General features: G+C 32.9%; 1 protein-coding gene across 2 annotated transcripts in view; it reads right to left on the reverse strand.

The window, feature by feature from the left end:
* The window catches only part of LOC145255396 (beta-1,3-galactosyltransferase 1-like), a 468,791-nt gene that overhangs the window by 287,502 nt on the left and 153,789 nt on the right, over positions 1-27,500 (reverse strand). For both annotated transcript variants that reach the window (XM_080113950.1, XM_080113955.1), the window contains exon 2: positions 12,009-12,131. The gene's annotated coding sequence lies outside the window, so the exon portion shown is untranslated. The remainder of the gene's footprint in view (positions 1-12,008; positions 12,132-27,500) is intronic.

Raw genomic sequence — 27,500 nt, forward strand, 5'->3', positions numbered from 1 at the left:
ACTGTATGCTGAATCCTCTTTTAAAGTTCGGTTTTTAAAATATAAAAAAACGATACACGGGATTGAACCTAAAATCTTTCTACCAACCCCCGGTACTCTAACCGTTATGCTAACATGTCATATTGGCAAAATCGCAGTAAAAAATATTTATATACAAAAACAGTTATGCAAAATAAAAAAAAGCGTTAGTCACTTATGTACTTACTCTCCTATTTGTGAACCCACATATTTTGTTGTAACTTTTTTTCTACTGAACCAATTTTTGAAATTTATTTTTCAAAATGTAGCTAATGAGGTGTTCTATCCAACTATATAACCTGTTTGAAATTTGGTTGCGAACGGAATTAGTGGTGGGGGTTTGAATGTGTCTCGATTCATTCAATTTCGGACTTAAGCATATATTCAATCACTACCGTGGTTGAATGATATATACACTATACTATACACACACGTCTAGAAAAATGATATCAGCTTCATATTTGTTTCGTTAACCTTAGAACAATTAACTTGGTTGATTTCAATAAATTCCAAATAGCATTTTTTTTTTCTTCCAAATTATTTCCTTAGGTAATTCTACGGACGACTAGAATGATAATCAATGAATGTTTTACACTCTCATATTTCTATTGTCATCGAAATCGGTGAAATCGTCCATTTTTCAATCGAATAGCATTGCCTGCTTTAGTTGGGGACCCATCGTGGGCACCAGGATGAAGCTTCACATGCCTCCTTGCAGTGACCTAGTCCGCAATACATTATATCATTGCACTATAGAGAACCCACTATTGATTTTATAAAAAGGAGAAATTAAAAAAAAAAAATAACAACCAACCAATGACCATGTATATATTATATTTTCCCACCACATAACCTCTACAGTACACAGACATTTAAATAAAAGTATTTATTTTCATGATTTCATCACTGAAGGTTTTACTAAAATCAGGTTTTAAACAAAGTTTTGATTTTAAAAAAATTACAATTAGCAACTATCAATTACAACGTAGCCATCGAAAAACTACAATTAACTTTTAATATCATCTTTTAAAAACTACAATCAACTTTTAATATCATCTTTTAAAAACTACAATCAACTTTTGATATCATCCTTTAAAAACTACAATCAACTTTTAATATCATCTTTTAAAAACTACAATCAACTTTTAATATCATCTTTTAAAAACTACAATCAACTTTTGATATCATCTTTTAAAAACTACAATCAACTTTCAATTTCATCTTTTAAAAACTACAATTAACTTTTAATATCATCTTTTAAAAACGAGAATTAACTTTTAATATCATCTTTTAAAAACTACAATCAACTTTTGATATCATCTTTTAAAAACTACAATCAACTTTTAATATCATCTTTTAAAAACTACAATTAACTTTTAATATCATCTTTTAAAAACTACAATCAACTTTTGATATCCTCTTTTAAAAACTACAATTAACTTTTAATATCATCTTTTAAAAACTACAATTAACTTTTAATATCATCTTTTAAAAACTACAATCAACTTTTGATATCATCTTTTAAAAACGAGAATCAACTTTTAATATCATCTTTTAAAAACTACAATCAACTTTTGATATCATCTTTTAAAAACTACAATTAACTTTTAATATAATCTTTTAAAAACTACAATCAACTTTTGATATCATCTTTTAAAAACTACAATCAACTTTTGATATCATCTTTTAAAAACTACAATCAACTTTTGATATCATCTTTTAAAAACTACAATTAACTTTTAATATCATCTTTTAAAAACGAGAATTAACTTTTAATATCATCTTTTAAAAACTATAATTTTTTGATATCATCTTTTAAAAACGAGAGTCAATTTTTTTAACGTGTGAGATGTCATGCGGTAGTAAAAAAGTTAACAGTTTTTAATATCAGCCACTGTGTGTGTTTTTTCTTTTCCCTTGTCACCGAGGCTAGATAGAGACTTAGCAACAACGCACTCGCACACCGACAAATATTCACGTACAACGCCCATCGCCACCACTAATAACTGATCGTTCCCATCTTTACTCTCTCCTTTAACCTTCCGTGCCTCCTCCTCTTCTTTTTTCTTTTACAAACTCAATCGCACGGGCAACCTCTAATCCATTTACAAAAATCTACGTATCAACTAAAATACATTACATTATCTATTTGAAGATTTCTAAAGTAAGCACTATCCTTTCGGGAATCCTCATAGATTCGAACCCGGCGACAGAAGCCATCCCTAGCTTCATTAGCAAGGACCTAATCCATTCGGCCACCGTTAACCGCGAGAAATGTTGTTGAATTTTAAAAATTTATTTATTTAAAATTTTTTTTAAACATTTATTTTTTAAAAATGTCAGAGTGATCTAATCATTATATGATGATCTGCGCATAACGGCTAAATTGACTGACTTTAATTCAACTGAAAGTGCTGAACGATAAGAAACAAGTTTCTTAAAGGGGATGACATAGTTATTTACTATAATAATTATTAAATACCTACAGACACTAGTGTTTCATCCTTTCGGGAATCGTCAATGCAAGGTGTCACGATTAACACCAGTCGATAGATTCGAATTCGGCGACAGAAGCCATCCCTGGCTTCATTAGCATTATATATATATATATATATATATATATATATATATATATATATATATATATATATATATATATATATATATATATATATATATATACTCGGGTTTTTTTATATTCAAAAGTAATGGACTAATGAATTCAACGAGGTTGTTAGATAGTGCTCACTAAAAAGAGCTGATAATACTTGTTTATTGTTATATAAACATGCTCACATCCCGCTGCTACAAATAGCCACTTGTTTCAATCAAACAACAGATATCATCAGGCAGCGACTTGACTATTCAAAAGTTCAATGAATAATGGATTTTTATTTTAGGTAGGAACTCTTTAGAAGTTGGAGTTAAAAAACTTAAAACACAGGACTTTAATTAAATAAAAAAGTAAAAAGGGAGAGGCAATTTAAATAAAGTTAAAAAATTACAATGGGGAGAGAGTGATTGAGAAGAGAAAAAAGGAATAGAGACAGAAATAAAGAAAGAAAATATAGAGAAAACAAAATAGAGAGAAAAAGAAGAGAGAAAATATATATATATATACATATATATATATATATATATATATGATATGGAGAAGAAAAGAAAAAAGAAATAAATGGTTATAATAAAGAGAATAAGAACTAGAAGGAAAAGGAAAGAATAATGAGATCTAGTTAAATAGGGAAAGAGAGAAAGTAAGAATTTGACAGTATATAGAAAAAGAAAAAGAAAAAGAAAAAATCTGCGTGTCAACCAATTTATGAACAATTATACAATTCAGTAATGAAACATATTATTACAAATACAAACAGAAGATACAATCCAAGCGTCAGAAATGAACGTGTCAAAAAAGGCAGTGAATGTATTCAGCTAGCATATTTATCCTCTTACATACGTCCACGAGTAAAATCAACGCAATTCAAACATACGTCTACCATTAATTAGGCCCTTTATGCTAAATGATATAAGTTTAAAGTTTTCGCGTTTTTATTAGATAAATATATGAATAAAAGAAGAAAATAATGATAAAACAATATTAAAATTATTATTAATAACAATAAACATAATAGTAATGATAATAATAATAATAATAATAATAATAATAATTATAATAATAATAATAATAATTATAATAATAATAATAATAATAATAATAAAAACAGAATAAAATTAATATTTATTATCTTTTTAATATAACATATTTAGCCATAAGAGGGGATTAAATAAATTAAATAGGTCCAATAATTATAAATAAAAAACTACTAATATTTATGTATATAAAAAATACAATACAAATATATATATACACACACAGACACATATATATACCCAAATATACACACACATACACATATATATATATATATATATACATATATATATATATACATATACATGCACATAAGTAAAGGTGTAACTATACTATTAAGTTGGAAGTTTAAGCTATTTAAGTATAAACATAAATATTTCTATAACAGGGCCCTTAAGGACAGTGGATACAAAAACACCCAAATTGAGTTCATAGAACCAACACACCCAAACACAAATACAAATAGAAACCGTAAGAGAAAAATCCTGTGGTACAATCCCCCTTTTAATCTGAAACTTAAAACAAATCTAGGAATGAAATTCTTAAACTTAATTAAAAAGCACTTCCCTATTAATAATATACTACATAAAATTTTCAATAAAAATACAATAAAACGTAGTTATAGCTGTAATGAAAACCTTGAAAAAATAATTAAAAAACATAATAACAAAATATTAAACAAAAATAGCACACCCATTGCTACCGAAAGTTGTAACTGTAGAATTAAATCAAAATGCCCTCTTAAAGGAAAATGTCAAATTACTTCTGTAGTGTACCAAGCAACTATTTCTACTAAGGAAAATCCGAATGAAAAAAAATATTACATAGGAATGACAAATAACAATTTTAAAGAAAGATTTACCGGTCACAAGTGCTCTTTTGAAAATAATGAGTACAAAAATAGAACTTCCTTGTCTAAATATTACAATGAACTAGTAGAGCAAGGTTACTCCCCAATAGTAAATTGGAAAATTTTAAAGAAAGCGAAAACCTGTTCATCTTTAAACTCGCCTTGCTACCTATGTCTTTATGAGAAATTATTTATACTTACTTTTAGAGAAAGAGATAAATTATTAAATAAGAAGCACGAAAATTCAATTAATTGCAAACATTATAAAACCCATCTTTTAAGTAATTTAGTTTAGATATAAAATTTAAATAAATTAAAAATTGTCACTGATTTCTATAATTTATTAATATTCTATTAATATACTTTCTCCTCTCCTGATTTCATTCTTTACTTCTCCTATCTTATATACCTGTGTGTCTATGTGTATATGTATGTGTCTATGTATTTATTTTATGACCGTGTCTACTTAGATATATATATTTCTATATTATTTGGTATACCCTCCCATGTTTATTCAATCCATTTGTATGTTTCTATGTGTGTATGCATCTATCTGTACCCTTGCCAAATTATTTGTATTCTTATGTATTTCTATATATATAATTTATGTAAATTATACATATTTATGTGTGAGTATATATATGTGTGTGTGCGTTGTTGTTTATTAGTATATGATTGTGTGCATATATTTGTGTATTTTTTGTATGTATGTGTATACATAAGATTATATATATATATATATATATGTATATATATATATATGTATATATATATATGTATATATGTGTTTATTAGTATGTCGGTTGGTTCTCTGTGAGTATATACATATGTATCTTATTATTTTTAATTTGGGCACTATCTACCTGTGCGTCGCTATTTTTGAGTATTTCGTTGATTTAATTACTTCTTTTGCCTGAATATATTTATAGGTAAGTGTACTTGTATCTGTGTTATTAGTAATCTGGTATTGAATGTATTATTTTGTGATTTAATATGACTTTATATCTATACTTAAATAGCTTAAACTTCCAACTTAATAGTATAGTTACACCTTTACTTATGTGCATGTATATGTATATATATATATATATATATATATATATATGTATATATATATATGTGTGTATGTGTGTGTATATTTGGGTATATATATGTGTGTGTGTGTATATATATATTTGTATTGTATTTTTTTATATACATAAATATTAGTAGTTTTTTATTTATAATTATTGGACCTATTTAATTTATTTAATCCCCTCTTATGGCTAAATATGTTATATTAAAAAGATAATAAATATTAATTTTATTCTGTTTTTATTATTATTATTATTATTATTATTATTATTATTATAATTATTATTATTATTATTATAATTATTATTATTATTATTATTATTATTATTATTATCATTACTATTATGTTTATTGTTATTAATAATAATTTTAATATTGTTTTATCATTATTTTCTTCTTTTATTCATATATTTATCTAATAAAAACGCGAAAACTTTAAACTTATATCATTTAGCATAAAGGGCCTAATTAATGGTAGACGTATGTTTGAATTGCGTTGATTTTACTCGTGGACGTATGTAAGAGGATAAATATGCTAGCCGAATACATTCACTGCCTTTTTTGACACGTTCATTTCTGACGCTTGGATTGTATCTTCTGTTTGTATTTGTAATAATATGTTTCATTACTGAATTGTATAATTGTTCATAAATTGGTTGACACGCAGATTTTTTCTTTTTTTTTTTCTTTTTCTATATACTGTCAAATTCTTACTTTCTCTCTTTCCCTATTTAACTAGATCTCATTATTCTTTCCTTTTCCTTCTAGTTCTTATTCTCTTTATTATAACCATTTATTTCTTTTTTCTTTTCTTCTCCATATCATATATATATATATATATATATATATATATATATATATATATATATATATATATATATATTTTTTTTTTCTCTCTTCTTTTTCTCTCTATTTTGTTTTCTCTATATTTTCTTTCTCTATTTCTGTCTCTATTCCTTTTTTCTCTTCTCAATCACTCTCTCCCCATTGTAATTTTTTAACTTTATTTAAATTGCCTCTCCCTTTTTACTTTTTTATTTAATTAAAGTCCTGTGTTTTAAGTTTTTTAACTCCAACTTCTAAAGAGTTCCTACCAAAAATAAAAATCCATTATTCATTGAACTTTTGAATAGTCAAGTCGCTGCCTGATGATATCTGTTGTTTGATTGAAACAAGTGGCTATTTGTAGCAGCGGGATGTGAGCATGTTTATATAACAATAAACAAGTATATATATATATATATATATATATATATATATATATATATATATATATGAATGATAGGATTTATTTATATTTTGTTTGATTGTTCATTTGCAACGGTACATATAATGATTTGCTACAAAGGTACTACCATCATTTACAAACATTGACTATTGCATTTATATATGACTAGCAGGTCGTAAAATACGCATTTCCCGGTCGTAAATTACGCGTTTCGATGTCGTAACATACACATTAATATTATATTTTAACTAATGCAGAATTCTTATTTATTATGAACAGAAATACCGTAGGTATTAAAAGTAACGTTAAATTCCGTTAAAAAAAATGAAATAAAAAAATGGAAGAAAACTGAGACATATGTATGCGAGTATTTTGGGTTTTTTTTTTCTAAACAGTTCAACTCTTGTAAGTAAAAAAAAATACTCGAGCTGAGAGCGAAACCAAAAATTAAAGACAGTGAGTCAAGTACGATAACCATTAGAAAAACTTGACAGGATTTGTAAATAGTGTTTTCTAAACTTATTTATTCTTAGCATAAAAAAAAATCTATCATGTTCGCCGGCCGAGTATACGCATTTGTGAAACAGTTGACAAACAGATAAAAACATCGGACGAGTCTGACGTACCAAATTTGCAATGTTGACACCTTAGCAGCCCTTCTTTCAGGATTAAAACCGATTACAAAGTTTTCCACATATCTGAATCCTCTATATACCAAATTTCAAGTATGTAGATCAAAGATTCGTAGAGTATATAGGTTGAGAAGTGTCCTCACATAGACACATGTTCTCACTTTTTAAAAATATATATATAGATTAACATTAAAATGTACTAACTTTTACGTAAACTCTTTTGGTGCTACTTTAGATGGTGGTTTACGTTTACCTTTGTAGACTTCAATTAATATGTCAGGTAAATTATGGATGATAATGATGGTGGTGGTGGTGGTGGTGGAATAGTAACGTAACCCCCTCGTGATCGTAGGGGCGCTGCATAATTTCATGCAGCTTGTCTTTAGCAAGAATAGCCAGGCGTATATCCCATTTCCAGACTTCAAAGTACATACATCACTTGGTATTACCAAATGGTCACCAATTTTAATACTAACCAGACTCAACGTTGCTTAACTTCGTGATAAAACTAGAACCGGTCTGTCAGCGTAATTATGCCGTATGGTGTAAATATACATTCAATGGAATCAAAAGACTAAGAAAACAAAAGAAATTCCTTCATTTTTTAAACGAAATTTTATGTTCTGGGTATCCAGCGCTGAATGTCCAATTTGGGAGCCTTAGAAGATATGGATTTTGTGTTGTGCTATTTTTGTTCGAGACAAGGCGAGAATCCACTTCATATAAGGAGCTAACAATAACGAAAGATGATTATTGCAAAGACAGGAGATGCTTATCAGCCTTAGAGCTTTGGTATTTTCAAGACTAAGTAGGAGGAAAACAGTCAGAAGGAAGAGTTCAACAAACTTGTAGTTCTTGTAATAAGAAGCTGTATTACAGTGAGGTATCAGAACAACGAATTGATGGAGACCACTGGACAAACAAGTTGAAAGAGATGGAACAAAGGAAGCAGGGAATAGATCAGGCAATTCTGACCAACACATACTATAATACTATTTATAAAGGAAGACTGGGACTAACAACATCATGTGGGTAAGTATTACATGGAGTATTTTTGCCATCTACTACTAGTCTCTCCCTCTTAGATAGGGTCCAAAAAAGAGTTGTCAATCTAATCGGTCCCACATTATCAACTAAGCTCCAGTCCCTGTACCATCGCCGCAATGTTGCATCACTATGCCTGTTTTACAAATATTTTAATGGAATGTGTTCTGATGAGCTCGTTGCACTTGTGCTCCCTCAACGTACATATCCCCGACGAACACGCTTAGCAATAAGATCTCACCCATTCACTGTTGATGTCCCTAAATGCTAGATAACTTTCTATTCTAATAGTTTCTTCCCTCGAACAGCTAGACTTTGGAATTCCCTCCCTGCTGCCTGCTTCCCTTACTGTACTGATATGCAGACGTTTAAATGTAGCATAAACAAATATCTTGTTAACCTTTCGTAGCCATGGCCCCAAACAGTAGCCCCTTATGTCCAAGTGGCGATATGCTTTATAATGGGTGAACATGATTTAAAAAAAAAAGGTTGTAAAGAAGAAGAAATCGCGGGGCAAACTAAACTACAGATACGTTTCTACACCTTATCAAGAACCTTCAAGAACCTTCAAATGAGACAGAAATTCACCAGCCAAAATATGACATGAGTATTCTGTATATGTTCTGATTTGTAAAGCTAGAGAACAGTCTCAGGTGTGAGAAAGTGTTTAGAGCGACACCTCTTAATAAACGGAATTACTCTGAATCGGAGTGTTAATAGCTATGTGTTAAATAAAATTTCAAGAATTTTGGCGAAAGAACTGACACATTAAATTATCGCCCCATTAGCTTTCTCTTGCTTTTCGTCAAAATATTTGAGTTCATAATTAATCAAGCTCTAGTCCATCACCTTACAGATGCTAAACTTCTGACCGACAATCAATATGGATTTAGGCAGCCCGTTTCACAGTAGATATTCTAACTGTAATCTCTGAACGTATATACCGTTCACTGGACAAAGCAGGAGAAGATCATATGGTATCACTGAAAGAATACATAATGTAATTAAATCCTTATTAAGTAAGAGAAAAATCCAGGTTGTCTTCGATGGTCATACATCTAAACAATATGATATAAATGCGGGAGTGCCTCAGGGGTCTATCCTGGGACGTTTATTATTCTTGATATTCATAAATGACCTCCCTGATGAAATTGTTTCTTAGATGGGTGTATTTGCTGATGACACCACTCTCGATAACAGGCACGAGGGGAAAACAAATGAACGCATACCTAAGGAAATTGCAGAAACGCTAGATAAAGACCTCCAATCTGTAGTGGAATGGGGACAAAAACGGATGGTCACATTCGATGCTGTCAAGACTAAGTTTGTTTCCTTCAATAATTACAAGAAACCTTCTCTAGCACCAATAGTAATGGCCAAAAACACATGATCTGAAAGTACTTCCTTTAAACTCCTCCACCTAACGTTCACAGGGAACATGAACTGGAATAGATACATTGAGAGCATTGCCAAGGCTGCTGCGAAGAAGGTGGGCTCTCTCTACAGTGCTAAAAACTACTTACGCCTGAAAGTATCCTGTACCTCTAAAAGGCCACCATTCGCCCATGTATGGAGTACTGTTGCATCTGCTACTTGTTTCTCACTTCTGGACAGGGTTTAAAAGAGAGTCGCCAACCTGATAGGTTCTGAACTGTTATCTAAGCTTCAGCCTCTGTCCCATCGACTAAATGTTGCACTCCTCTGCCTGTTCTACAAGTACTTTAATGGTGAATGCTCTAACGAACTACAAGCACTTGTACCCACTCGACGTAAATACCCCAGACAGACCCGACAAACAGCTAAATCCCACCCCTACACAGTAGAGATCCCTAGGTGTAAGAAAGCGTTCTACTCCAATAGTTTCTTCCCCAGAACTGCTAGACTTTGGAACTCCCTTCCGGGATTCTGCTTTCTCAACTGAACTGACATGCAAAAGTTCAAGTGTAATGTGAACAGACTTCTTGCTACTCATTTTCCTTCATAATACCCCTGCAACTTATGTCTCCAATAGTAGTCCCCTACTTCAAAGTGGCACTGTGCCTTTTTTGGGGTGAAAAAAAAAAAAAGCACGACGACGATAAACTTGCTCGGATACCATTTCTGAGCAGAAACTCAAAATTGCATTCAAAAGTAAGATTTCAATTTGGGAGTTCGAGGAACGTGGAATCATCCCTTAGTTATACTCACTCGCGGGTTTATTCTCCTGCGAGGAATGGGTTTAAATAGAAACTATCACTTACTTACTATTTCGGTTCTAAATTATTGTGATGAGGATAGATAATTTGTCTTATATGGATTCTGCACAATTCTGTTCTCATCTTGAGTGTAATTCTCACGTGGTTTCGGTCGATGTAACTTCCGACCTTCTTAAGGTGTTTCCTGCCGAACTGTGGACTTCATGGAATTTCGAACAGAACATTTTATTTAATCCACGGGGCAACACACTCTCGTTTCGTCTTAAGTTGCAATTATATTTGTAATATCGCTCGCACTATAGAGTCAACCTCCAACCTCCAGAAGTTACAACTGAATTCACCTAGTACTTTAACCGTTGTGCCACGGTCTTTGTGACATAAACTTTGTGAAAATAACACCCGAGATGAGAACAATGAGTTTAAATAATCTATATAATAGATAGTATCTCTATCTTAACTATATATAAAAGGAATTTTGTCTGTGTGTCGGAGTGTCTGAGAGTTCGTTTCCGATGGACTCGAAAACGACTGGGTCGATTTTTATGAAATTTCACACAATAGTACTTTATGTGCCTCGCAGTGTTCTTAGATAGGTTTTGTGTCGAAATGTCTTCGATAAATATCGATGATTAAAATAATCCGATGAAAGAAGTAACATGCGATTTTGGCCAACATCCTAGCATCCCAAGTGCATTTTATTATCACACAAGCTGAAAGAGCCGAGATATAAAATCAACAGTATATTCTTTGATATACCAGGGGCACGTTAAAATGAACGATTAAAGCACAGTTTCACAATGATACTTGACTTTTTCATTTGAAACTTAGCCACTATCACCGCACAATCATTAATGCCAGACATATAACATCAACAGTAGATTTTTTGATATGACAAGGTTGCGTTCGAAATGAATGTTTCTGTTTAGAGTACAATTGAAGCATGATACTTGACTTTGCATTATAAATTTAATGCAAAGCCATTATATATAAAAATAATTTTATAAAATCAAGAATAGATTCTGTACAATGCAATATAGACTACAATATATAATGAACTAAGTCACTGCGAGAGGCAGGTGAAGCTTCCTCCAGATCCCCAACTGGAGTAGGCAATCGATTTGATTGAAAAAAAATCGGCTATTTCATTGATTTTAATGACAATAAAAATATGGGGGTGTGAAACATTTGTTGATCATCATTCAATCCCGGGCAACGTTGAATCTCCTTGCTTGTTTTTTTTATTAAATATAGATATACAAAACAAATGAATTTACAAACCGATAATACCCAAAACATGTATGAAAAATAATGTACTTACCCAGCATCGCCTTATTCTAGAGAAAGGAGCATTCGGTATGCTGTTGGCACCATTTTAATTTCATGTGTGAATTTTAGGAAAAGACAACCGATCGTCATTTGTAAATCCATGACATTTGTAAACCTGAAAATTAAAAGAAAAAAAAAAGGGTATTTAATGAAGCTCATTGGAAAATGGAACGAATTGGTTGTGTTATATATTGTTTAACAACGTTGATTAGCAAAGTTAAGCAACGTTGAACTTGGTCAGTACTAAAATGGGTGACCATTTGGAAATTCCAGGTGCTGTAGGTGCTCTCACCTTATCTGGGCAATGTGTCCAATCGTCTAGCATTTCTCCTTGAAACTGGACTCCAGTAGTGCAAATTCAGGAGAGGTGTGGTTGGAGATTGCGCAACACTTGCCTCACAATTACTCGTGCAACTACCCTAACAGTGGGTGTCCATTGTCTCTTAAGACTGAACAGAGGCATCAATATTGCTTAGGAGTAACGTGAGCATACGCATGCAGCGTGTCTGAGGATTTGTATCAGACTGGTATAAGTGAGAAACGAAAAATAAAATAATATAAGATTAGTCTTTTAACAACATATAATATGGCTGTTCGATTCGCAGACAGCAAAGCAATAACTGAGAATAAATAAAAGAAGCTAAAGGTTTTCAAGGAAGAAATAGAGAACACACCACGCGTGCAAAAAAGGTCACATAAACAGTTGTTCTTGATCTTAAAGCGTTTAATAATATCTGACCGCCGCTATAACAACACGAGTCAAAGACGTTTCTAATTATAAAAGAAAGGAAAAAAAATAATAATGGTAAAACTTTATTGATCTATTTTATGAAACTTGATGACGGATTTATATAATATTTAATTTTTTATTTTTATTTTTATTTTTGAGATGAGTCTTCATAATTTGTGCATTCATTTTTATTGTGGACGGTTATCCTCATCATCATAGTTGTTGTTGTTGTTTCACCACGTTTCGGCCAACTTATCCTCTGGCCTTCGTCAGGTAATTAACCGCGATGTGATAGGACTGTTGAATCTTGTAACCGTATTCACTTTGGGGCTCGTGGCGCAGTGAATAGACGCGTTGAGTCCCTACGGTCCAAGGTGAGTATTGTCTGAAAATAGCGGTTTAAATCCTATCCAAGCAGGCCAAAGGATTAGTTGGCCAAAACGTGGTGAGACAACAACAACTATGGAAGGCAGTAATTATTGGGATACAGTTAGAAACTCAGCCTTCCTAACACACATAAGAAGGCCAGAGGATAAGTTAGCCGAAATGTGGCGAAACAACAAGTATGAAGATAAGGATAACAGTCTACAAAATAAATAAATAAATAAATAAATAAAATATGAAATGAATACACATGATGATGGATATTTTACTATCCGAAATTAATAAGAAGAAAAACATCTAATGATTGTTAATTAAAATATTTGCACCTTTACCGTGTTTTCATTTGTCAGTTTTTCTAAATTTTATTGCTAATATTTTAATGAACTTGGGATTTTTTTTTTTAATAAAAAACAGTGCTTGAATACCTTGAGATTACGGTCCAATGGAACTTCAGTTCTTTCAATGTTTCTGGGTTAATTTCATATGGTGAACATGCTTTTCTAACCTTAAGCAATTTCTATGAAATCCGGACAGACACTGAATTTAACTTTAATTTTAAAATCTTTTTTACATCAAGTGATAAATCTTACTTGAAGACTATCTACGTTTTATCTGTGTTGTGACCATCCTAAAACAACACTAACCTCACCAATCATCTGTGATAAGCGGTTTTTAAATGGAGAACTATCTCTCCATTAAAAAAGTATATTATGACTAGGGCTATGACAACAGAATATTTTTATTGTTTTGACTCTCAAGTATATGTCCGACACAATTAGACACAGTTAATCAACCGAGAACCACATTACTTTATATAAAAGCATATAAGCTATCAACAGATACACACCGAGAGTCAAAACAATGAAAAGAATATGCTGTTGTCATAGCCTTAATTATGACTAAGGAATAAGCAATATGAGAAGTGATATCTTTGACCTTATTTACCCTTTATGAGTAAGAATTTGCATATGCCAACTATATATAACCCATGATACGCATTGGATTATAGCCTACCTATATGGCAAGTTTGGTTGAAATTAACAGAATAACAGATCAACATAATCCAGTTCATCAACACCCCTAGATTATAACCTATGAGATTCCTTTAGTTATAGCTTATGATAATTCCAGAGCCATAAACCTTATTTAATATCAATTGATAATCACATAGATTTTTTTTTTTTAGCTTATAGCAGACTAACAGGCTGCACATTTATTTTTATAGACCCATCTGATGGGTGCGGTTGTATGTCATGAATAATTTTTGCTTAGTTGTTTGAATTATTTTGTTTTTTGTGTTTTTTATTTTTGTTTTAAAAATTCGCAAAAAAAAAAAAATTATTCAGGAATTTCGAGTGGTAAAAGGACTGGCTTTCTTATTTCTTATCAGTGCATAAAATCATTGTATTTTCTTGGAAGGAAATCATATATGTGGTTAGACGTGTCTTTAAAGTAACAATTTGTCTGCATTTTTAAATGATACGCCATGAACGCGATACAAAGAAAAATAAAATAAAATAAAATAAAATAAAATAAACGAAAGAGAATGTTATATGTCGCCATTAAAGCAAGTTATTTCTTGCGTGAGAGAATTCTTCGGACATACACACAAAAGCGCGTGCGTTAAATGATACGCCATGAACGCGATACAAAGAAAAATAAAATAAAATAAAATAAAATAAACGAAAGAGAATGTTATATGTCGCCATTAAAGCAAGTTATTTCTTGCGTGAGAGAATTCTTCGGACATACACACAAAAGCGCGTGCGTCAAAGTAGACATATTCAAATATCCACATCGTGTACATCCTTGGTTTATCAACGTCATATATATATATATATATATACATACACACACACATTTGTATACCGACATTCTTCTTTTTCTTCTGCCACACACACACACACACACACACACACACACACACACACACACACACACACACACACACACACACATATATACACACACACGCGCGTGCGCACACACACACACATATATAAACACACACACACACACACATTTCTTCGAAAGGCGCTCAAAAATGTGATGCCGCCAATTTTATTTTATTCCACCCGAATGAAAGAGAGGAGACTGCAAATTTCATTGTTATGATGACTAAACTTCTGCATGCATAACCTAAAAGTTGCATCTATCTGTTACAGATGTTGACGGTGTAAGACTCTAGGATAACAACCCCTTTTATGGGCGTACATCAGAAGAGATGCGACGCTGAATTCCTGATGTAATTCGCGACATTAACTCAAATATTAAGCAATTAAAGCAAATAATGAAAACATATACATAGTGCATTACACGAGTATACGCTTTCTATAAAAAAATAACGAACATTATACAGGGTATCCAAAATGTCACTAAAGGGTTGAAAATCTTTGTCATTTTACTATTAATTATTATTTTTTATGTCTAGTTCATATATTTTACAGATAATAGTTTAGAAATTAATTATAGATAAGCATAGCATTGAACAACGTACGCAAGTGGTGAAATTGTTTTATCAAAATCAGGATCAATTGTTTTGACACAAAGAGCTTATCGACGGCATTTTAATGTAAGAGATAGTCCAAGTCACAGCATAAAGAAAGTGTCTATGTAAGAGTCTATGTTAACAAGCCCCAAATCCTGCAAGAATTGAAGGAAAACATCAACAACAAAATAAGGGAGTTAAATCGCAATCCAGAGATTCTGCAATCTGTCATGAATAATGTTTTGGAAAGAGCACAAATATGAGAAGCTGAAAATGGGCAACATTTAAAAGACATTATTTTTCATAAATAAGGATTGTTTAAATTTTGCATTTTATTATAAAAATATTCCCAATATCTTCGTCAGATTATCTTAAAATTACAGAAAGATATCCTCATAAATAAAGAATCTATTTATGCTCAAAACCCGTCAGTTACTTTTTGGACATCCTGTATTTTACCATGTTAATATAAAAATAACCCCGCAATTATTGGATTTAAAAAGTAGTAAGATAAAAAAAAAGTCTCAAACTAGAAAGTAAAAAAACAAAACTTTATAAATCCGTATAGAAAGAAGAAAAAAAAAGGTTACGGCTTCTTGTTATGGAAATTGAGTGAAGGTTTTTTCTGAATATATTCCAAACAGCGACGTAATGGTCTTTTGTATTTGTTTTCTCCCTTATCCCTCAAAACAGATTGAATGGTTTCGACCGACACATTTGCATAACGATATGGATATTTATACAAATCCCAATACATACACATTGCTTTATATTACTGAGTGGAGGGGTTTCCATAGCATCACACACACACACACACACACACACACATACACACACACACGCACGCACACACACACACACATATATATATTGAAAAAAGTTTATAGAAGGTAGAAATAATTGTAAGAAAGAAATAGCCACAGTAAAGAGAGAATATACCAAAACAACCAGAAAACGCATTGAATCGCAGAAATTAGTAACTCTTGATTTCTGGAAAACATAACAATGTAGTAAATAATGGGCAATCAAAAACTACCCCACTATCCAACTATCTTGAAGTTGTTTGCACGGCAACCGAGAAAGCTAACCTGCTTGCCCCCGATTTGCCTCCAATTCTACTTTTGACCCAACAAACCACTCCCTCCCAGAACTTCCTCTAATCACACTTTCTGTACATGATATCATAAAAACCTAGACACCTCAAAAGCACGTGGACCTGACCTCATCCCGGCTGTACTATTAAAAAAATGCTCCGTTGAGGTTGCCCCAGTTCTCTCCAAACTTTTCAAGAAATACCTTAACGAATTTTGCTTTCTTGAGTGCTGGAAAACTGCTTCTGTGGTACCAGTTTACAAGAATTCTGGCGAAAGAACTGACCGATTAAATTATCACCCCATTAGTCTTCTTCCTATTTTGGCTAAAATATTTGAGTCCTTAATTAATCAACCATCCCAAAGCTGCTAACCTTCTGTCCGACAAACAGTATAGATTTAGGTAAGCCCGTTCTACTGCAGTTATCCTAACTGTAATCTCTGAACATATATACCATGCACTACATAAGGCAGGCGAGTCTAGGGCAGCAGCCCTAGGCATATCTAAGGTTTTTGGTAGGGTTTGGCACAATGGTCTTCTCATGAAAATCAGATCATATGGTATTACAGGACGAATACTTAGCATAATAAAATCCTTCTTAAATAAGGGAAAAATCCAGGTTACCCTCGATGGTCGTACGTCAAAACAATATAAAAAAAATATAAAATAAATGCGGTGTGTGTCTCAGGGATCGATTCTTGGACCTTTATTATTCCTGATATGCATAAATGACTTTCCTGATAAAATTGTCTCTGAGATGGGTATATTTGCTGATGACACCACGTTCTATAACAGACACGAGAAGAAAACGAATGAACACATATACAAGAAACTTTCTCAACCACTAATAGCCATGACTAATGATACATTACCTGAATGTATTTCGTTTAAACACCTCGACTTAACGTTTACAGGAACATGAATTAAAACAAATACACCGATAGCGTTGCCAAAGCTGCTGCAAAGAAGGTGGACTCTCTACCGCGCTAGAACGTTACTTACGCCTGAGAGTATCTTGTACCTCTACAAGGCCACCATTCGCCCATGTATGGAGTACTGTTGTCACATTTGGGCTGGTGCATCTGCTACTAGTCTCTCAGAAATGGTTTAAAAGGGAGTCGCCAACCTAATATGTCCCGCACTGTCAGCTAGGCTTCAACATCTGTCTCATCGACGAAATCTTGCATCTCTCTGCCTGTTTTACAAGGATTTTAATGGTAAGTGCTCCGACGAACTACAAGCCCTTGTACCCCTCCCCCGACATAAATACCCCTGACAAACCTGACAAGCATCAAAATCCCACTTCTACACAGTAAAGATCCTCAGATGCCAGAAAACCTCTAATATATATATATATATATATATATATATATATATATATATATATATATATATATATATATATATATATATATATATTACCTTAGAATTACTAGACTTTGGAATTCCCTTCCAGGTTCATGCTTCCCAGACTGTACTGACACGCAAAAGTTCAAGTGTAATGTAAACAGATATCTTGCTGCTCAACTCCCTACATAGCATACCTGCAAATTATGTCCCAAATAGTAGCTCTTTACATCAAAATGTCACTGTGCCGTTGTTTGGGGTGAAAATGCAATAAAATAAGCAAAATAATATCGGTGGCAGCAACAGTAGTAGTAGTAGTAGTAGTAGTAGTAGTAGTAGTAGTAGTAGTAGATCGACAGTATTAATATTTTGTCTTTCTTATGTTACAGTCGCAATGTTAAGGGTGATTCATGTCAAATTCTACACAATGTTTTTGGAGTTTAAGCGGGTTAAATATTTTATTAGTAATATTAGTATTTTTTAAACCTAAAGATTATGTGTTGTTTTAGTATTATCAGTATTAGTAGTATTATTAGTAATACTCGTGTTAGTGATACTAACAACGGTGTAACCCTAACGCATTGGTATCTAAAGAATGATTCACATTTAATTTGCCGCATTTCTGCCGAATACTATTGAGCTTGTACATTACTAACAGAAAGAAAATTTCGTATTATTTGGATTTTTCGGATTACTGTTCTCGTCTTGAGTATTATTTTCACAATGTTTCTGTTGATGTAACCTTCGACCTTCTTCTTGTCTATCTTGTCGAACTCGGAAAAATGTCTGTTGAACTCGGGAATCTGCGCGGAATTTTGAACGGAATCCTTAATTTAATTCACGAGTTGGGGAGAGCATGTTCCCGTTCTATAAGGTGAATCTTGTTGAACGCAAGGACCAGCGGCGAAGTAGGTGAAGTATTTGGCAAAATTCAGTTGTAAAGTTACAGTCTCCTGAAGGTTGATCCCCCCCCGCTCAATTACAATTACGCATTACAAGGGACAAGCGCATTCCATCCTCGTTGATTAGATAAAGCGTTCGGTTCAAAATTTCGTGCAGATTCCCGAATTTGACAGGTAGATTCCTGAGTTCGACAAGAAACACCAGAAAAAGGTTCAAACTTCTGAATTTATCGTTCATTTAACTTACATTACCAGAAAGCTACTCATGTATCATATATTTTTTTTTAACTTGCATTAAAAAGATCACATCAGAAAGCAAACGTATTATGCATTTAAACAAAGTCGAAAGGTGTTTAGGTGAATCGTATTGACAAAAACATGAAATCATAAACGCTGATGTAACAAAAAGATGATGTCAGCCATTAAACGACAAAAAATTGACGTTGATGTGAACAGTGACTGTAACGCAATCTATTATAACTCTACACATTGAATGACGTCACAAAATATTGACGTCATTCATCAGCTCAAAGATCTATAATTCTATATTCTAGATGAAGGGCCACGGGTGGTCCACTAGACGAACGTCTAGACCCGTAGGTGTATATTAAACTCTGTGGATATTGCTTGTCACTATACACCTATGTATATATAGGTGTATATTATACCCTGTGGATATTGCTTGTCACTATACACCTATGTATATATAGGTGTATATTATACCCTGTGGATATTGCTTGTCACTATACACCTATGTATATATAGGTGTATATTATACCCTGTGGATATTGCTTGTCACTATACACCTATGTATATATAGGTGTATATTGTACCCTGTGGATATTGCTTGTCACTATACACCTATGTATATATAGGTGTATATTATACCCTGTGGATATTGCTTGTCACTATACACCTATGTATATATAGGTGTATATTATACCCTGTGGATATTGCTTGTCACTATACACCTATGTATATATAGGTGTATATTATACCCTGTGGATATTGCTTGTCACTATACACAGTGATGAAGTACTTGTTTTGGTACGTCCTACACTAAAAAAAAAAAACAACAACTTTAGACTACCATGTGCAGAGATCGTTTATCCAGACAACCTGTGATGTGAAGATCCATAACGACGTTTTTTTTTATTTTAGCCGAGTGCTATTAATAATGTCTGATAGATGTTCTATTGTATGGCATTCTCTTCCTATTGGGTTTCTCATGAATAAAATAAACGAACGTGAACAATAAGAATGCATTAAGAATTCATGCCGAATCGATCAAATGTTCAGTGAAAACAATCTCCGAATAATAAATGAACATACATTGGCTATTTGTTGCCACACCTTGACCTACAATATATATATATATATATATATATATATATATATATATATATATATATATATATATATGGATAGAAAGATAGATCCCTCTCTCTCTCTCTCTCTCTCTCTCTCTATATATATATATATATACATAGAGAGAGAGAGAGAGAGAGAGAGAGAGAGAGAGAGAGAGAGAGAGAGAGAGAGAGATGGATATTAATTCTGGATATTCAATAAAGAGTGCCTGAGCGTGAAATGTTTTGGCAAGATTTGCACAACAAAATAACCAACCACGCCGCTCCTGAGTCTGCACTGTTTTAATTCCAGTTGCAATAATATATATATATATATATATATATATATATATATATATATATATATATATATATATATATACGAGAGGCGTGCAAAAGGTAATGCCTCTGACCCGCTTCCCATAGCAATAGAGCAACAAAACTTGGCACAGTTATTAGTCTTTCTCTACATAGGAACCACCCAGAGTTATGTATTTATCCCATCGTTTGATGCAGCTCTGGAGACCGTTTTTGTAGAACACCCCAGGTTGGTCCTCCAACCACGACGTGACTTCAGAAATCCAGGCTTCATCATCTGGGAAACGCTTTCCTTTTAAAAACAACTTCATGGCTAGGAAGAGGTGAAAGTCAGAGGGTGCAAGGTCAGGAGAGTAGGAAGGATGGGGAAGGATTTCATAACCACACGCCCGTGCTTCTGATCTGGCGACATGCGAGTTGTGGGCCGGAGCGTTGTCCTGCAGGAGGAGGGTACGTTGTGCTGATCTTGTCCCGCCTCTTGATTTTGATAGCTTCCCTTAATTTCCTCAAAAGTGAAGCATAATAGGCTTTTGTAATTGTGGTACCCTTTGCCAGGAAATCTGTCACCACTACTCCATCCTGGTCCCAAAAGACTGTGAGCATGACCTTGCCTTCTTATGAGGTGATGATTCCAAGTGCTTCCACTGCATTGATTGGACTTTGATCTCTAGATCACGGTGATGGACTCAGGTTTCATCCTGTGTAATCAGTCTTTTGAAAAACTTTGACTCATCTTCTTGGCACATCTCCAAATTAATCCTCGAGCACTCGACACGTTCTCGCTTCTGGAATGGTGTGAGCAACCTGGGAATCCATCTGGCAGACACCTTATGCGTATGCAAATGGTCATGAATGATAGTTTCCACAGACCCTGTACTAATCTTGACATCTTGGGCTATTTGGCGAATAGTAATGCGCCGATCTTCTAAAATAGCAGCCTCAACTTGACGGACAGATGCCTCATCAATGACTAAAGGGGGGCGACCAAGTCTGGGAGCTGTTTCCGCAGACTTCCGGCCATGTTTGAATTCACGATGCCAGCGTTTTACACGGTCATATGATGGGGCATTATCACCATAAGTTTCTTTCATTTTATCAAAAGTCTCCTGCGGTGTGCGTCCTTTCAAATACAAAAACCGGATCACTGCTCGATATTCAACAAGCTCCATTTCACACCTGACTAAGTTCAAACACATGTAAAACAGACACCACAATTATTTCAGAGCTATAATTTGCCATATAAACCGTAGAGATATAAATCATTGCACATGCAAAATTTCAGCTAGATCAGACACATGGAAGTGGTCAAGGGCATTACTTAAATATTATTAAATGCAACAAAGACACTTTGTTTTATGATTCCTTTTTTTAATTTTTCGATTTTCCGTATAATCTTTTTTGGATCCAAATCAAAAATATTAATAAAAGTTCATTGCTGTCACTAGCGCTTTCGATTCGTCCACGAATCATTATCAGGTGTTGAAGTAAAAGTCCGAAGCAGCGAATATATATATATATATATATATATATATATATATATATATATATATATATATATATATATATATATATGAACATGAAATTTTAGACAGGAAAATAAATATAGGTATATATAAATTTATTTTGTCAGTTGAATAAGGAAAAACGCTAAAAGGAAAAAGTGTTTGATCCGCTTTTTATATCTAGGCATTTGGAAGCCTTGCGCTTCTCATCCATAGAGGAAAAATGAGCTAAGTTACGGATATAGAAAAATGCAACACCTAGCTTGGGTTACATTACGATTGAAATATAGAATAAAAGTAAAATGTGAATATAGACGAAAAAATAATTTATTATAGAACTGAAGGGCGAAAAAAAAAACAGCTGAATTAGAAAGATATTAGGTTAAGGGCAGGTCTTTGCTTCAAGTATTTTTAACTACTTGACGTTGATTTCGTGGTGTAATATTTGTGTGTTGCTGACTAGAATTTTTCTAGCTCCGGAAATGGGGGACAATTATGTTTTTATGCAAATGGGGTAATATAGGGCTAGATTCCTTATTATACATGATACGGTGATGTAATAGGGTGGTGGTTGTAAAACCAATGTAAATATTAGTTTTATTGTTGTAATAAGGGTTGCACTCTCTGAAGGAGCATTTCAACTTATAAATAACTTTGATTCTTTCTAGTAGTTTCAGTGTAACGGAGACATTGATTTTTATTACTAGATTTTGAGGGTTTATTGGTTATGATATATAAGTCTAATGTTCTTGCTGTCAGTCAGAGAAATTAATATCAGGATAATATTTCTCATTGCCTTGTCCTCTAATTTAAAGCTGGTTGCATTTGGTTACAGTAACTATATGCAACACATCTGGCGAATATATCATATCGAAAAGTAAGAAAATAGTTCACATACAAAATTTTATTTAAGAAATTTGAGCGTAGAAGATAAGCCTAGTATTAGGTATCAATCAGGCATCAACGTTAGTGGAGAATGACCCTCCTCTAAGCACGTATTCAATATTTCAAAGTCCATCATATGCCGCCCCAAATATAAGATAGCCAAAACTGGGCATCTTATATATATATATATATATATATATATATATATATATATATATATATATATATATATATATATATATATATATACTAGCAATCGGTGCCCGGCGTTGCCCAGGTGTTTTGAGGTGTATGTTGAAAAAAAAACGGTCAATTTATTTAAACTTTGACCCCTATTATGACCTCTTAACATTTATTGTTTAGGGATCAAATAAAGTTAATAAGTTAGATCCATGTCCAAGGAATCTATATCTAAAATATCACGTGTTTAGACCATAAAATTGTAGGAGGAGTTTGGTAGAGTTCTCAAAGGTCAAATCGTTGAATATTGACAACTTAATCGCCAAATTTCTGTCGAAAACCTATCACATCGATTTTCCCAAATCTCAGTACCCTGTATATCAAATTTCGAATCTGTAGGCTTAAAATTGACAGTGTTTTAGCGTAGGGAAATGCACACAGACGCACAGACACACACAGACACTATCACTTATATATATATATATATATATATATATATATATATATATATATATATAAACATAAACATCATATATATATAAGGATAATAGTACGCCATATATATAACAAAAGACCATTATTTACTGAAGTGAAAGGAAAACCCGGGGGAACTTTACCCAAAAATAAATCTATATTTTTTTTGTGTGTATTGATAGTCTTATCAACACCCCTTTTTTCTATTTATTTAAAAAGAAAATACAACTTTGTTATTTATGAGTCGTGGAATTGCATCCATCTACAAAAGATCTAGCTAATGTGCATATTTTTTATCGCTTTTAATTAATTCCCTATTAGTTTTTTTTCGGTTATCTTATACGATGATCATCTTTATTTAACTATTACGTGTAATTATATTCATACAGATATTCTATATGATTTATATTTGCGTAATATTTGCGTAGAAATGAAGAAAATTAAATTTACTGTGTATTTATCGTGTGTTAGTCAGCGGGCCTGGTTGCCATAACAACGTGACGTAGCCAAGGACGGTAGTGGACGTGAGTGTGTGTGCGTGTGTGCGCGTGTGCTGGAAATTATAGTAGTACTAATAGCGTTTGTTTTCGTGTTGTGTGTGCGCGTGTGTGCGCGTGTGTGCGCGTGTGTGCGCGTGTGTGCGCGTGTGTGCGCGTGTGCTGGGAATGGATGACAACGTTTGTTTTCGTGCTGTGTTTATATTATGCATATTGCTTCGTATCTTATCTACTTTTTCGAATCTATGTGTACAGTAATACAAACCCGTTTTTCGAGCTGAATAAATATGTTACATTGAATAAAAACACGAAAAATATATCCAGTTTGGTAGAAAAGTAACTTATCTTGCCTTTGATAACATTTATTTGTTATATATTTGTTTTTTGACAACTTTTTCGAATCTATGTGTACAGTAATACAAACCCGAAATGAAAAGACCACGAGTGAACGCGCGTTTTTTAGTGTAGTTTCATATATATATATATATATATATATATATATATATATATATATATATATATATATATATATATATATATATATAAAAATAAGTATTTTTAAATTTTATCTTTCTAGCTTAAAAAAATTTTTTTTTAATTTTATCAGCCCGCATAATTTATTTTTAAATATTGAAAAATTTCAGGAAAATTAATTTTTGCTAGATGTTCAAAACATTGTTTTCGTGTTGTGTGTACGTGTGTGCGGCTAACACCAGAATGGCGGACGTGATGTCGGAGGTTGGATTGTTAGATTGTGTAAGTTTCGTATTTTTGTAATTTGTAAATAACAAGTTAGGAAAAAATTAAACCCTTCCAAGATGGACAATAAATAAAGCCATAATATTTTATGGTAAAGTTAAGAGCGTAGGAACCATAGTTTTTAGGAGATGTGATTATTGGATTAACCAATCAGAAATCGTCTGTGGCACACACATCTCTGTTTTTATAGATATATAGATAGATATAATTAAAAAACGTTTTTTTTTATACTTTAAATGTTTTTACAGTCAGTGTTGTCATTTTGCCATTATTAGTCGCGTGCAAGTGACTCTATAAGTCACTCGGTCGATCGGTCGATCGGTTGGTCGGTCGGTGTCCGTAATACTTCTGTGCTTGACCTTTTTGGTTAAGATCAAAGTTCTATTGTTAATAAATGCTGTTCTGAGCTTTTTAAGCTTTTTTTGGCCTTTTGGCCAAGATCAAAACGTAGTATGTTGTTCCGGCAGACACTGAAAGCAAAGACCATATGTGAGGGGAGCCCCACATATAAGATCTTGGTCAATGTAGGGACAACCCTTCATACCAATTGTCACTATCAAGCTCCCCTACTCCCCGGAGAGTTGGTCCCCATTTCCTCTTCACTCCTCACATTAAAAATCGGCCTTGTGCCTAATTTGCTCGGTGGGGGAGCAAATAAATACCCTTTTCTTGGCCTTTTGGCCCAAATCAAAGTGTAGTATCTGTTTTTACTACATGCTGTACTTATGTTTGTAACTTTGTGATATAAAATGGGGGATCACGTTTCTGTATTAATTTAATGTAAAATGATCACCCACTTTACAACAGTCGGTCTCAAAGTACTTCAAGTCATTCTCCAGATCATTCAAGTTGTTTTTGAAGGATTCCAATTATTTATTTAAGCATTCAAGTCATTCTTAAGGTCATGCAATTCATCCTTAAGTTCATTAAAGTCATTCTAAGTCATTTACTTTTTATTTATTTAAGTCATTTCAGCCCATTTTTCGGTCATTTTAGTTTATCTTTAAGAATTTCATGTCAATCCTACATTCACGCATTCATTCATTACACGAGAGCACGTGACTAATGGCTATCGGCCTTGTATTTGTATGATACCAGCTTTTTCTCCTCTTCTGACGAGGAGCATTTAGCTTCCAAATGTCATAACCTAAAGAGATTTCTTCCCTATTTTCCTTTTGTAACCTTTTCTGACTTGATAATGTAATAAAGTTCCTATGTAATTTTTTACTCTTTATCCTTTATTCTTTCTCTCTGTCTCTGTCTGTCTGTCTGTCTGTCTGTCTGCCTGTCTCTCTCTTTCTCTCTCTCTCTTTCTCTCTCTCTCTATCTCTCTCTCTCTCTCTCTATATATATATATATATATATGTGTGTGTGTGTGTGTGTGTGTATGTGTGTGGCTTTGTCTGCTTGTCTCTGTGTGTAATATAATTTTTCTTATATACAAACATATCTACACATCTAAAACATGTTTCAATCATAGCTTTCATACGCTCATTTTTCTACAGACAAAAATGCATGGAATTCTGGGATAAGTTCCAAATATTCTGATGTTACACTTAAGTTAATTCATCCTTGATTAATGTAGGGGAAATCCTTCTACACTAAGGCAATTTTTATTTTTGCCTATTACCAGACTACCCCTTTTGCCTATTACCAGACTGCCCCTTTTTGGGAAGCTGGTTTTCCCCCACATTAAAAACGACGTTGTGTCACATTTTGCTCTGGTGGGGAAGCAAATAAAATAAAAAAAAAGTATAAGTTTTCTATGATGATATGGATGAATGGAGCGAAATTTCCATCCACAAATCATGTGACTTGATTAAAAAAAACACTTCTGAAACAAGCTTAGTATTAATTTTTCCAGATTAAAATTTCAGCCACTAGCCGATCAAATTATTTACTTGTATCATTATTATTATTTTGTTTTATTTTTATTTATTTTATAATTTCTATTAAAAACAATAAACATTTATGGGGTGGAAATAGATTGCGGCCCATGATTCCTATTTTCGTAAGAAACGAGATGACTGATTAATCTAGAAATCCACGACAACCAACCAATAGGAATCATATGCCATCTCTAACCTCTTTCCACGCAGTCGACGTGCAGTGTCTACCATTGGGGTTTCTTCTGTTCGTGTGCCTCCTCCTGGTTTTCCTCCCATGAGGAGGACACTTTTCTTTGAATAGGACCATGCTACAATGTCTGGCCGCTTTTCTGTTTGGATTAGGTCAACTGGAAATTGTAGAGACGCGTTGAGATCCAGAGAAATTTTCCAGTCATTAGCTCCACTCAGCAACTTCACATTAGAAGTTCTTCCTCCCTCACAGTGCATTCACACCCTTTGTGAAACTGAATTAATGGCTCTTTGACTGTAACAGGTTGCCGGTTTGATGTCTCACATTGTGTTTTCAACAATTACATAACTATTTCCAACACCTTGTTATGCTGCCACGTGTACCTTGAAGTGATTTGGGGGATGTAGATAGTATATGGCGTAAGGTACCCGATCATGTTTACACAAAGAACACAGGTTTCAATCAGTATAGCCCTATAATTTGTGTGTCGCATTTGGT

This window comes from Euprymna scolopes, chromosome 3 (assembly GCF_053919585.1).
Source record: "Euprymna scolopes isolate OS-2025 chromosome 3, ASM5391958v1, whole genome shotgun sequence".
NCBI classification, from domain to species: Eukaryota; Metazoa; Mollusca; class Cephalopoda; order Sepiida; family Sepiolidae; genus Euprymna; species Euprymna scolopes.